This window comes from Acinonyx jubatus, chromosome B4, assembly GCF_027475565.1.
Source record: "Acinonyx jubatus isolate Ajub_Pintada_27869175 chromosome B4, VMU_Ajub_asm_v1.0, whole genome shotgun sequence".
NCBI lineage: Eukaryota > Metazoa > Chordata > Mammalia > Carnivora > Felidae > Acinonyx > Acinonyx jubatus.
Genome location: NC_069387.1, coordinates 88,731,419 through 88,746,607, shown reverse-complemented (window position 1 = coordinate 88,746,607; position 15,189 = coordinate 88,731,419). Strand labels below are relative to the sequence as shown.

General features: G+C 38.1%; 1 protein-coding gene across 3 annotated transcripts in view; it reads right to left on the bottom strand.

Moving 5' to 3' along the window:
* MSRB3 (methionine sulfoxide reductase B3) overlaps nucleotides 1-15,189 on the bottom strand; it is a 172,293-nt gene that overhangs the window by 155,978 nt on the left and 1,126 nt on the right. The window lies entirely within an intron of this gene.

Genomic DNA, 15,189 nt, shown 5'->3' with positions numbered 1-15,189 from the left:
CTCTTCATTTTTAGCCTTCAAGACCAGTTTAGACATCATTTCCTCCAGGAAACTTTCCCTTATGGTGGTTCCACACACTCCTCTCCCTATCCCTTCCATTAGAAAGGAATCAACTCTTCTTCATAGTAGTTCTTACTTCAGTGCCTCTATTATTATAACTACTTCTGCACGTTAGAGTTTCAGGTTTATATATATGCCTCTCCTACAACCTCCTTGAGAATAGTCAGTGGTATTTGCCACTGTAAAATAAAGGCTCAATAAATGTTTTCATGGAGCGAAACTCAAATGTCACTTCCTCTGTCTTCCCTCATCTCTGTGCATAACATCCCAGTTCCCGTAAGACTAGAGTCCTATGCTGTATCTAGTCAATGTGGTATACAGAAAAGAGGCAGAGCTGGGTTCAAATTCTGACTCCATCACTTAGCCCACGTGATAAATCTTGAGCAAATTAGTTACTTTCTCTGATCCTCAGTTTCCTTACTTACATAATGTAGATCATAACACTTACTTCATTAGGTTTTGGAAGGATTAAATGAGATAATATTTTTGAGAGCAATTAGCAGACTGCTCAATGAATTCTGCTCCCCTTACTGAGAAGAAAAAAAGTCAGAGCCATCGTATAGAGACAGAAATAGAACATGAAAGGGTGTGTATGTATGTGTGATGTGTGTGCATGTGCATATATGTGCATATATGGCAGCGTTTAATTAGCTTAGTTTTGGACCCGGTTAAGAATGAGGTGCTTGTCTAACAGACAACTAAGATTAATTTGAGATTAGTTTTTCTATTATAGCAGTATGTTTCAGTGACTGCCAAAAAAAAAAAAAAAATCGTATCTTTGACAAAAAAATTTCAAGTTTTGCAATCAACTGTTTCAGTCGTTCACACAGAGTGACCTAACTTTATGCGTGAGTGAGACTAATGTACTAATAAAACAGAAATCTGACAAAGTAAACTTTTGGTCAACTCTAATTTCAACATTTCAGTAAGAGTTAGAAAATACTGTTGCAATGCACCTAAAAACTGTCAATGTCACTCACAAAGATAAAACTGTTCTAGAACTTGTAATGAATTTTGCATCACGACTCAGAATTAGAGGTACTGAATTTCCAGTACTAACCTTGTGACTGATACTAATTTGTCACTTGAATGCCAGTAAATTCTATTATTCTTAGGCTCTTCTTCCAAACAGATGCTAGCAACTTTTTATATTTCATAATTACACTATTATTTACATTCAGGTTATTCTATAAGCATTTCAAAGCCTCCTAATTGTGCTTTATTGGATTCCTCTTATCAATTAAATGTTGTTTTGCAAATAAAGGGCTTACATGTTATATAACACTCTGTAATTCCTTCAGATAACAAGAGAGCTCAGGAAACATGCATGCATATATTCTGCATGCAGGGGAAAAAAAGGCCTCAAGGATGAACTCTAGCCAAATGATACAATGATCATAATATCCTTAAGAATGGTAAAATTGAGGTAGAAAAGGTATGATGGTAATCACTAAAGGCAGTAGATGTTATATAATTAAGTGAAATATGTTCTCTCCTTAAAAGAGAGAACATATAAAAATAACACTTCTACAATAATCATGTGGATCTATAGCCCCACTTTCGTTAACAAAGGCAGAGCAGAAAAAATAAAAGAATCCCAGACTTCTCCTGCAGAGAAGAGACAAATGCTATTTATTGTATCCTGGTTTTTTTTCAAATTTAGTATTTAAATTAGTTTAGGCTCAATGATGTTTCTAAACACTTTTTCAAGGTCATAGAAGTTAAAATATGTCAACCTTTCAAATCCCGATGAAATATAAAAGCAAATAAAACACAGAAACCATATGGCAAAATACTGAAAACTAAGAGGAAAAGATCATAAAAAGAGTATAAAACAACAGGACAAGGAATGCCATCATAGATGTCCATGATAACATAAAATATAAAGGATTTAAATGCACCTACTAAAAAAATGATTCTCATATAGAGTTAGAAAACAAAGAAATGACAGGGAGGGAATTTTTAAAAAGCAGAGATAAAGAGAGCCTGCACACTTGCATACACGTGCACACCACACACACAAAGGCGGCAATACAAATAAGTATCTTTTAAAGAAAACAGAGAGGAAGATGTGCATCCGCACTGGAAAGTGAAATAGGATAAACCCACTCTGAAATACTTCTGCTAAACAAAGTGCAGAGCAAACGTACTAGAGAAGAAGCCAATCCCAACTCCTCTCATGTGCAAACATTGTTCCTGCAAGTTAGTGAACGAGAATCCAGCAGATTCCTGCCAGGATTGTAAATAGGCGCCAGGGCCAGAGAGCAGGTAGGTCACAAGTATAAAGAGCTTAATAACTGGCACAGAGTATATGTAGAGCCAACAGTTAACTCTGGCAAGCACTTCTGGCATGGAGGCCACACTAAGCAGGGGTTCTGAGGTAATGCGCATGCCTAGCATACCACACATTTGGGAAGCACTGCCATGGCTGACTTCTGAAAAAGGACAGGCAAATGTAGGGAACTAGGGGCACTGCCCTGGAAATTCTGGGCGCTTCGATAAGAGAAAAGACACCGAACCCTAAGGCACCACTTCTTGTTCCAGTCACCTCCAGTTCTGATGCTCCTTCCCCTCTCTCTACACTGTGGCCACTGGAGTCAGAAAATTAAACTACAGTAAACCTAAACTGTTCTCTTCTTCTCTTTATCACCCTGAAAGATTAGGAAAAGCACACATCAAACTCAGCTACAAGGCCTCTCACTTCCCAAACTGGACAAGCCCACACTGCATTCACCCTTTACTCTATTTAACAAACAGATGCTGGGGACAAAGTGAGAAACAATATGCCATGGTCCCCGCCTCTGTGAAGCTAACATATTGTGAGAAAGACACTATTAGCAAGTGCAGTAAGGATCACAGAGAAACAAAGGGGGCATAAATACCCTTTATCACAGAGGGAAGTAGTCTAGTTGTCGGGGGAGGGAGGGGAGGGCAGGGGATGGGGAGGGCATAAGAAAGCCTTCCTGAAGGTAGTAACATTTAAACTAAGAATAAAAGATAAAACTGTGTTGCCCATATTAAGAATGAAGAAACAAGTGTCCCAGCGGCAGATAAGAATGAGTGTAGTCTGTTGGCAGTTATGAAAGAAGAGCATGTCTGGATGGTGTAGGTAAGAAGTACAGGGGGGAGACGATAAGGCTCACAAAGTAGGCAGAAACAAATCCTGGAAGCCATTATAAGAATATGGAACTTCAGGGGCGCCTGGGTGGTTCAGTCAGTTAAGCATCTGACTCTTGGTTTCGGCTCACATCATGATCTCATGGTTTGTCAGATCAAGACGCATGTCTTGATGAGCACAGAGCCTACCTGGGATTCTCTTTCTCCCTCTCTCTGCGGGTCTCTCTCTCTCTCTCTCATTCATTTTTTTTAACATATTAAAGGGGCTTAAGACACAGCCAGCCAAGCAGAGATAATACACAAGCAAGTGATATACAGGACTGTGGCTTGGGAAATAGATCTGGTTTATGGCTAGATTTAGGAGGAGTTAACTTTATACAAGTGGAACTAAAGCAATGGAGTAAATTAGATTGCCTCAGAAAAGGTGTAAAATGAGAAGAGAAAATGTCAGAGCCCTGAGGAACTTCAACATTTATAGGTGAGCTGGAGGACAAAGAGTTAGCAAAGAAGACCAAGAACAAGCACTGGCCAAAGAAGGAAGGGGTCAAGGAAAGTGTTGTTCCAGAAAAACAATGATAATGGCATGTTGCTAGCTAATGATAAGGATGATAAAGATGTTGCTAGCTAACATTTACTGTGAATGAACTCTGTGGAAAGCACTACACTAAGTAATCAACATTTATTATCTAATTCAACGATTATAACCATCTATGTGGTAGGAACAATACTATCACCATTCTACAAGTGAGGAAAACTAAGGCACAGATACTTTAATTAATTTGCCTAGGATCACATATATAACAATAACAGTGCTACAAATCAGTAGAAAAGATTATTTCTAGAAGTAAACAGTCAATGTATCAAACGCCCTGAAGTCAGGAAGATAGGTACCCAAATTGAGTCCATTAGGTTTAGTGATATGGACATGATTAATGGCTCCAATCAAAGAAATCTCAGTGGAATAGCATGGAAGGTTCCTCTCATTTTCTTAGATCCTATAGCCAATCCATCAGCAATCCATGAGTTTTGCCACCAGCACCATTATCAAGTACACTAGACTTTAATGGTTTACCTGCTTCCATTTGATCCCTACCATCCATTCTCCACACAGCTGCCAGACTGATTATTTTAAAATGCAAATCAGATCTTGTCACTGCCTGCTTAAAACCCACTAATGGCTTCCATCACACAGAATAATATCTAAGCTCCTCATTATGGTCCAAAAGCCCCATATGATCTCACCATCCTCTTTGCCCTCAACTATAACCATCTTCCCTCCTGCTCCTACCACAGAATGGTCTTCTCACTCCTTCTACAACAGGCTATGCTGGTTCCAAACTGAGAATGAAAGTAACTAGTCTCTCTAGCTCATGCTGCATCCCCAGAGATTAGAGAAGTTAGTTCCTGATACATAACACAGATTTAATACATATTTTTGGATGGATAGGAGATAGACAGCAAGAACATAGACAACTTGTAAAAACAACTTGGTCACAGAGGATGATAGCAAGTGGAGAGGCTTTTTGTTTGGTTATATGAGAGAAATATGAGCATGTTTAAATAAAGGATATTAGGAGATTATCCAAGACCCTGGGAAAACCTGAAGACCTCATAAACTCACAATGTAAGAGAAAAAAAATCAGTTAGGAAATTAATCAATTTAGGAAAAAATTAAAGTTATACAAGAAAGTTACAGTACAAAGGGATTTCACTCTCTATGCTGAAGTTTTTTGTTCTGCAATTTGAGGGGTTGAGGAAAATCAGTAATTTCCAACCACTACCAAGGACTTCTCTTTACTTAATTATTTTCCTTCATGATCGCCCATGGTTACTTCACACTGAAAGGAGGTTCTGATTAGCAATTACATATGTCTGATTAATGAAATAATTACACTCAACAAATGCAACTTAGTTGGCAAGTCCAAGGCTCAGGAAGATTAACTGATTCATTTAAGGTCACAGAAATATTTTTTAAAAGAGGATGCCGTTGTCTAAAAATGAAGAAAATGGTCCAAATTAGTGCAGGAAATCAATGGAACCAATTCCAAGCCACATACTAAAGGAAATGACTGAAAGATTTTAGAAGAATAATGAAGAAGGTATATTTTTTAATTAGGGGAAAAAGCAATAATAAATCCCAGAGAATTCTTTAAAACTTACATTAAAAAGTCATGGTCAAACCATGAAGGAAATTAAACTACAGCATGACATTAAAAACTGGTGTTGTGCAGGAGAACCAGCTTGAAGCTCACACTAGGGTCATTCTTTTTTGAGAGTCACAAAAATGGTTGAATACCTTAAAAAGTTAAATGGGAAAAAATATAACTAAAAAAAAAAAAAAAAGACTACATAGGAGTCACAATAGTATAATGAGTAGGAACATAAACTCTGCAGCCAGACTGCCATGATTCGAATCAGTCATGCAAATTATTGAGTTCCTCGCTCCTACGGGCCTCATCTCAAATATGAGCTCTCATGGTAACATGCTACCTCCTTGATAAAGTTGCCATGCACAGTAAATAAGTTAATATATGTAAAGGGCAAACACTTAGACCAGTGTCTGGAACAAATAGTAAATACACTAGTAACATCTATATGTGAGTATTTGCCATTATCATTATCACTATCATTATTATCATTATTTGGGATATATGGATGGTGAAGCATAGAAGCAGTGGGAGAAAATACAACAATCTGACTTCACAGGAAAATAGAAGCACCCTACCAGATAAGTGTGAAAGGAGCAGAAATAAATAAAAAGTAAAAAAACAGGGGCGCCTGGGTGGCTCAGTCGGTTGAGCGTCCGACTTCGGCTCAGGTCACGATCTCGAAGTCCGTGAGTTCAAGCCCCGCGTCAGGCTCTGGGCTGATGGCTCAGAGCCTGGAGCCTGCTTCCGATTCTGTGTCTCCCTCTCTCTCTGCCCCTCCCCCGTTCATGCTCTGCCTCTCTCTGTCTCAAAAATAAATAAATGTTAAAAAAAAAAATTAAAAAAAAAAGTAGAAAAACAAATGGATAACAAAAGAAATGTTCATCTTTAAAAATGAGTTACAGACACCAATATGGATAACACGAATATAATGTGATGGGGGGAAAAGCAAGTCACAGAAGTTACACAGCAGATGACACCATTGACAGGCCTCCAAACATGCAAAAGTAAATAATAAAATATGTAGATTTAGATACATCTATGGTATAACTATAAAAAAAAGAAGCAAGAGTGTATTAGTTATCATTTGTGTGAAGTGATCATCATGGAATGCAGGACTGTGGGTACTCTGAGCAGAGAGGGAAGCTGTGAATGAAGGTCACACAGGCAGCTTTTACCATTCCACTTTTGAAGCGGAGTGGGGACATCTAGATTTTTAAAAATTACTCTGTATGTCTTATATAGAGATGTGATATATTCTTTGTGCATGTGAAATATTTTATAATAAAAAAGGGCAAATGTTTACTAATACGTTTTAAAGGCAAGAGAAGTTTGGTGTTTTTTTTTACCTAACTAGTAAAATTGTTTTTCTTCCTTAAAGCTCAATGGAGATTTTCTTCTTTAATGATAAGAGCAAATTAACTAGTTTAAGAATTAAATATATTTCAGGGCGCCTAGGTGGCTCAGTCACTTGAGCGTCTGACTTTGGGCTCAGGTCATGATTTCACGGTTCCTGAGTTTGAGCCCCAGGTCGGACTCTGTGCTGATGGCTGGGAGCCTGAAGTCTGCTTTGGATTCTGTGTCTCCCTCTCTCTCTTCCCCTCCCCCACTCATGCTCTCTCTCTCTCTCTCTCTCTGTCTCTCTCTCTTTCAAATGAATAAATGTTAAAAAATTTTTTTTCATTAAAAAAAAGAATTAAATAGGGGCGCCTGGGTGGCTCAGTCGGTTAAGCGGCCGACTTCAGCTCAGGTCATGATCTCGCGGTCCGTGAGTTCGAGCCCCACGTCAGGCTCTGGGCTGATGGCTCAGAGCCTGCAGCCTGCTTCCGATTCTGTGTCTCCCTCTCTCTCTGCCCCTCCCCCGTTCATGCTCTGTCTCTCTCTGTCTCAAAAATAAATAAAACATTAAAAAAAAAAATTAAAAAAAAAAAGAATTAAATATATTTCTAGAATGGTCAAAAGCAAATTCTACTAGCAGTGTACCCTAATTAAAAGAAGACTGTTCTTATCTGAGATATATCACCAAGCCTAAATAAGCAATTCTTAGCTATACATTTAGGACAACCAATATAATTCCTAGTGCTTACTGCCATTACTTCAAATGGGATAGCTAATATGATGCTTCTAATTCACTGTAACCTATCCTCTAAATAAATACTAAATCTTTAAAAGGGTTATATAACTTTGCTTATGGCTCAAATTACTGAGCACATTAGGCTACAAAGTTCAAACAGAAGATCTTAGTCACAGAATAATATTTATACTTAGTTCCACAAAACAGACAACTTGAACCAAACATAACAAGAAAAGACATAATTACGTATAATTTATTAATTATGTCATTTCCATTAAAAATTATGAAAGATCCTTGCAGACTTTTAGACAACCCATACACTCACTACAGAATCCATACACTACAGAATCTTATATATTAGGTATTACTCAGTCCAACCAATTCATTTTGCAGATGTGAAGACTGAGGCACAGAGAGCTTACATGCCTTAGACAAGAAAAGGACTAGGAAAACCCAGTCTTCCAATTTGTTATCCAATGTTCTTTTTATCACACTACACTGATTCCTTTGCAACATGAACATATGCACAAGGATGCAAATATATTAAAGAGTATGCAGTTTTTCAACTGGCTCTGCAAGTTGGTAAACATCCCCACCTCAACTATGCTCATCCTGGCTCTCTACAGTGACCTAACTAGAGGGCATATAGATAGGAAAGATGGTAGTGTCTGCACTTTTTCATTCTCAGTTACTGTGAGGCCAGGGCTCCCAGGGACCTTTGGTCCCTCAATTGCTGTCCTATCTAATCTTCTGGACTGTGTACAGGGAGATATGGCTCTGCCTTTCTTTCCTTATACACACTAATCTAAAATAACATATCCACCTGTAATAGTCACTGTAGATCTCTCCCAACCCCAACCACGCCCAGATTCTCTAACAATCAGACTCGATATAAATTAAGAGAAATTAAATACATAAATAAACAGCAAATAAATAAATAAATAAAAGTCACGGCTCTCTGATTTACACAAAAGCTGTCCTGATATTTTTTTAAAGACTCTAACATGCAGCATAGGCTTATCTTCAGTGTCGTCTTAAATTTAACATATGTACTGAGGGAGTGGTTGGTTTTGTTTGCAGGTTTTTTCCACTTTAAACAAAATAAACTGACCTAAAAAACCATAAAGATTCATCATGTAATTTACTGTAATAGAAGACAGTTATGCCATAACAGAGACTGCTGTAGGGATATATTTGTATGCAAATCACCTATTAAATTTCATCCTAAAAACAGGAGGACAGCCCTAAGAATGATGCTCATATACCTGAAAATATAATTATAAAACGTATTCATATACTAATCCCTGAGACTGCTTCACAGCCCAGTCTTAGCATAAAGTACATTGTCTGGCATAAAATAGTCAACTGCTGTTGCAGGAGCATGTTGAGAAGGGTTCTTGTCATTCCAAAATTTCAACCATGGTCAGATTCTCCACCCCATTCTAAAGTGAGGTGACAATGAGTCACTGAAAGCTGAGTACAGAACCTCTCTGAGAGTATCCACAAAGCAAGAAATCGAGCTGTCCATAGACTCTATATACCATAATTCCTACACATGTGTACTTTCCAAACATGAGAATGCTTTTTTTTTATATTAAAAAAAACTCATTTAAAACCTCAATAGTGGCTTTTTGCTAGTAGGCATTTTCTCAGTCAAAAGCCATAAAAACACAAATACTACCATATGAGATGGTTCCTTTTTTTAAATCAAAGTAGAAATTATTCTTAATACTCTAGACTGAACATAAATATGTCATTTTAGACAAATGTAATGAACAGTGTACTATTTTTAGAAACAGAATCAGGTTATACCGTTGGTCAGGAAGCCAGGCCCTGAGAACACATGTCCTATACCAGCATTATTACTCTATTTCACTTGCAGTCATCTTCATATCTTACAAACCTCTACAGTTTGTGCAACTGAAGTCCTCTCAATGAAGTAAATCCCCTCTACTTTCCTTCAGAAAGTCAGATACCAAGAAATTGTCTCGTGGTTTCCAAGTCAGCACTCAGCTGGGTAACCCATTCTTACAAATGCCAGGCAACAATGCCACTCCAGGCTACCATGGCGAAATGTCAGAGATCGGGGTATGGTGGCCCAGGTGGCCAACTCAAGTGTTCAAGAATCGTGCAGGTGACATTTGAAAAGGTAAGAAAAACATGGCATTCTGTAAGAAAGAGGTAGGAATGTGATTTATTATACTTTTTTATTTTATTATAGTTTAGGAAATTGTCAACAATTATTTTATGGATAAGAACTTGACCATGGCAATAAAAAGTGCCCACAGAGAACAACAACCCAAAAAAAGCCAAAGAGTACTTCATCTGGTGGCAATCACATTGGCTTCACGTTCTTGGGGAAGGTAAAGGGAGGAATGAGGAGACAGTGTAAAATGTGTGTTCAAGGCCAAATGAACCACTTGTGGGAAGCTTAGAGTACAGACAAATCAGGGCTTGGTGATGAGGAAGACATTTAAGGAGTTAGTTCCTTATCTTACCATAAGCCACTGGAGAGGTTAAAAAGGGAAGAAGGAGCAACAATTTTGCAGTTTGGGAAGGTCTTTCTGGGTGCAGTATCCTTTGTTCAAGGCTTCCCATGTACTATTTGTGGAGTGCGTAAATGTGATGTCCCCTAAATAAGGAAAGTTCATGGACAAAATGCCACATACTAACTGGGCATCTTTCAAAGCCAGATGAAACTGCATCTTCTTGATGATGCTTTTCCTGTCCCCTCCCTCTTATTCCAGTCAACAAAAATGTTTTGTTTTCTTCTCCCCTTTATTTTTAATCTTCCTTACTCATGATTTTTTTTAAACTGTACTGCTTCATTCTTTTTTTTTTTAAGTTTGTTTATTTTAGAGAGAAAGCGAGAAGCAGCAGGGGAGGGGCAGAGACACAGGGAGAAAGAGAGAATCCCAAACAGGCTCCCCACCACCAGCGCAGAGTGGGATGCGGGGCTCAAGCACATGAACCATGAAATCCATGACCTGAGCCAAAACCAAGAGTCAGATGCTTAACAGAACTGAGCCACCCAGGTGTCGCATACGTTTGATCTCCAGACCCGAACCTTCCATTTCTGATTCAGCTACTTGTCTCCACATTAATATTCTACCAGCACCTCAAATGCAATAGATCTAAAATAAAACTCATTTTTTATCCTCACCAACAAACCTCCTGAGTTCACATTCTTGCAATCACCCGGGCCTAACGTCTTTCCATCATCTTTTATTCATCCCTCTCTTTCACCATCTCCAATTAATTGTTTATTTCTGTCCAATCTATATCAGCAACACTTCTCCAATCCCACAGTCACTAACCTAGCTCTTCAGTCTCTCAGAAAAACTCAGGGCACCTGGATGGCTCAGTCAGTTGAGCATCCAACTTCAGCCCAGAACATGATTTCACAATTCGTCAGTTCGAGCCCCACATAGGGATCACTGCTGTCAGCACAGAGCCTGCTTCAGATCCTATATCTCCCTCTCTCTCTGCCCCCGCCCCCCGCTTGTGCACTCTCAAAAGTAAACATTAAAAAAAATATATCTTATAACCCTTCTTTATTAGTCCAATGGTTTCTTTCCTGACTCAGTTCATCCTTTGGATTATTAGATAATATATCTTATGCTCCAACTTTGATTATAATATTTTGAGGACACAAAAGACTTCTATCTCATAGCTTACTAACCCAGTCCAAATTTTCTGGCCTAGGATTAAAAGCCCTCCACGTAGGGGCGCCTGGGTGGCTCAGTCAGTTAAGTGTCCGACTTCGGCTCAGGTCATGATCTCACAGTTTGTGAGTTCGAGCCCCGCGTCAGGCTCTGCATCAGGCTCTGTGCTGACAGCTCAGAGCCTGGAGCCTGCTTTGGATTCTGTGTCTTGCTCTCTTTCTGCCCCTCCCCTGCTCATGCTCTGTCTCTCTGTCTCAAAAATAAATAAAACATTTTTAAAAAATTTTTTTAATAAAAATAAAATAAAACTTAAAAAAAGTCCTCCACATTCTAGGCCACACCTAATCTTCAATCTTTTATCTTCACACTATTTCCCTTCAAATAGTCTCCAATGATTTTCTACACCCACCCTCTCTATCTGACCTGGTAAATACTGGGTGCTCAACACAAGTTGATTCCTTCCACATCAGTTTGCTATATTCTCTTTCCCCATCTATCTCGGTTTGCAGGAAAACACTCTATCATTCTATATATGTGATTATCACACAGGAAATTACAATGTTCATGGAAAAGCCTACAATATCTAAGAAACAGCAAGGACTGAGAAAGAAGAGCAGTGGCTGAACTCCAATGTCTGAAGAAGAAGGCAGTGACAAGCAGGATGCCATACAAGCTTCAGAACATTTGAAAAAGCTGGGATCATTATACCTGGGATGACGGATGCTAACAGCCCATCCGAATTCTTCTACATGATCCATTTGTCTAATAGAACTTATAGTCTAGTGAAGAAGATGAATACATATGGATTTGATAATGCAAGACGGTAAAATCATGCTCCAATCAGGGTACAAAATGTCTTGAAAACACAAGGAAATGACAATTCTAAGAGGAGAAGAAAGCTTCACAAAAGACCATGAGATGGAGCCTTAAGGACAGGTTCCAAGAGAAAAATATTCCAGACAGCAGAAGCAGTCTAAAGGAAAGTAGAGATGGAAAATGCTAGACATGTGAGAAACAGGAAAATAACTAAGGAACTCCCTCAACTATTACTATTTTGAAAGTCCCTAATTATTACTTAAATAGTTTCAATGAATTCACCCTGAAGAGCTATTTGAGCTCAGCATTCTAATGCAGTGAATTCCTAAAAATATGCAGACGATTGTAGGATGGATCAGTTGTCATTAAAAAGGATTTTCAAGTCAGGTGGATCCTGAGCTGCGTTGTAACTCCTGAATGTAGTGCTAACCCCCCCTCCCTCCCCCCCCCATTTACTCCCCAAAGGCTCCTCTTCAGCATTCCTGCCTCAGTATGAATGAACTGCTCTAACATCCTAGGATCCCAGTGAAGGTGGCTTTTCCACACACAGTGCAATCAAGAGAAAATTATACCTTTTAAGGACTAATAACCCCATAATACAAAATGTAAAAATGCAAAATCAAACCACGTAAATGTCTGCAGTCTCTACTACAAAGAATTCTAGAATTAAAAGAGACCTTAGGGGAAATCTGTGTCAACAATGTGACCCACACTATGTCTACTGCGTTCTTTCTCTCGGGAATTTAGGATCAAGTCTCAACGTATCAGTCTTTCCTTGTGCTTGGAACCAAGGGACACGTAAATACTCAGGGGCTGCTGAACAGTCACATGCAACCATGAACACAGGAAAGCGGAAAAAAAATGGTCAGCAAAGAAAGAACAGTGAAGCAAAGAAAGGCAAACAGTAGAGAGCAGGAAAGTTCCAGGTTTTCCAGTCCCTGGTCCCTAATAAGGTCTGTCTGCATTTGGCTCCCATCAAATTTCTTTCTTTCGTTTTCTTAAAACTAGTTCATGTTCGTTTCTGTTATTTGCAACAGAAGCTTAAATGAGGCAATAACCAAATCCTCTATAAAGTCAATTGGTTGATTTATTACTGACCTACCTTTTCTATAATTTCTTTTCTCTTTATTTGCATTTCCTTAAAAGTCATAAACATGACTTTGGTATGCTATAGAGAAAATATGTGAACAAGGATCAGGAATCATGTTGAGCATTTTAAAAGAAAATCTCACTGTGCCCAGGAAGGAGAAAATATAGAAATACTCAAAGTAAAGCCTTGAGCAATTTGTACAGCAATCACAGATGCTAACTAACAAGTAGTAAATGAAATAGCTATCTGATTGCCCTCCTATCCAAACTCAATTTAATTCTGAGTAAACCAGATGGGTAGGTCCAAGTATGATCAATAGGGCATTTTGTAGGAATGTAGGGCATTTCATCTGGAATGCCTCCAAAGAACTAGTCACAGGCCTCCAACTACAGAAAAGTTTGGGTGCCCTACAGTGGTATCCCTAACCCAAACACAAATTCCAAAACTGAATACCAGACCATCTTAGGGCCTGGGCTTAGCTGTCCCCAAAGAGCAGTGAGACATTTACGCCATGACATAACCAGCACCTTCTGCTATTAGAGAGGGAAAGAGAAAGTAACAGAAGCTTACTATCATGGAACTCTGTCAAGGTGTGTGCAACTGTGTGCATATGCCAGATATCAAGATGTTCCAGAGGCAGATTCAGGCTCCCAAACCTGGATCCATACCAATCATTTCTGACTACAGGTAGACCAGTTTAACATGCATAGCAAGTAAGAGTTGACAATCAGAAGTTTGAATCAATGTAGTCTGGGTAACTGCAGCATTTTATAAACAAAAACAATATTCCAGGATCCTGGAGTCAGAAGGGACACGGAGACTATGTCCAACTTCATCACTTTACAGAGAAGAGAGCTAAACATCTGAACCGAATCCCCAGCTATAATAAGTAACACAGCTGAGATAAAATCAAAGAATTGCAACCGATAACAGAACCAAAAAGCATTATTTCCTAAAGTTCCTCTTTAATGGTTGAAATTTCATTTGTAACTTAAAAGAGATAAACGTATTTGAATAGGGAAAACCTATGAAACTATTGTTGGGATCTTCTTTGCATATTCTTGTTACTTGGGTTTAGCAAAACAGTAAAGATTTCTGACCTAATGGGTTAACACTTTAGCTAAGATATTAGAACAAGCACCTTTAAAAGCCAAAAAACCGTGAGTTGATTCAAAATCTAAATTATGTTGTATGTTTGCAACCTTGGCAGACAGGCAGTTTAGGCACTGTGACAAAATTCTCCATGGCAGAGAGCTACTTATTTTAATATAAAAAAATTCCGGACGTTCACATAGGGCCCTAATAAAAGTCACCAGAAATTAGACTTATATGTCAGCAGGGACCAAAATTAAAAGAATGAATGTTTAAATGGTCCAAATATAAATTTGGTGTTCAAAATTGCTGGAAAGGGGCCACAGTACAGTGGATTTGGGTCTTCAAGGGCTGCTTTACCACAAGTATTAGGTAAGTCAACATATCACTGAAGGAAAAAGAAAAAAAAACCCATATTCCCTGGCAGTACAATCCACTCTTTATCGTGCAGCACAGTATTTTCTAGAAGACCAATAAAAAGTGCTGTTAGAACCTGTTGTATTTCCCAAGAAGTACTATTAAAGGTACTCGTAAAATACGAATTCATAAAAGATCTTTAAAAAAAAAAAACAGTACTAATCAGTACTGTTTTCAATCATGCAATTGATATCATTGCTTAAATTAGTATTTATAAACTGCACATTTAATAAAATTAAACATTTAAAAAGCTCCCATTAATCTAAATTGGCAATTTTATAAGTTACCTGAATCCTGAAGATTTTTGTTATAGACGAGACCAACTTTTAAAATCTATTTTGCCACCAGTGTTACAAATGGAAATATGAAGAAACAGACCAGCGGGTTCTGAACATAAAGTATGCTTAATAGAGTCGGCTTTCAACTAATTTATAAGTCCTAATTGTAAGCCATATCTAATGTTGACAGTTTAGTCTACTGGTGGCAAAACCAAAAGCAAACTAAAATTTTCTAATCTCAACTGAGGAACTAAAATTTTTGTTCTATCATTCCAGAAAAAAAAAATTAAGAACTGAGAAGCTCTGATGATTAGTAAGTTAGATACTCATCACAAATAGCTACGTTCGTGCAATTTCACATTTACCTAAACCTACATTTGTAATCTCTGATCATTACTTTTCATAAATAACCTTACGTAAAAGAAAAAGCCCT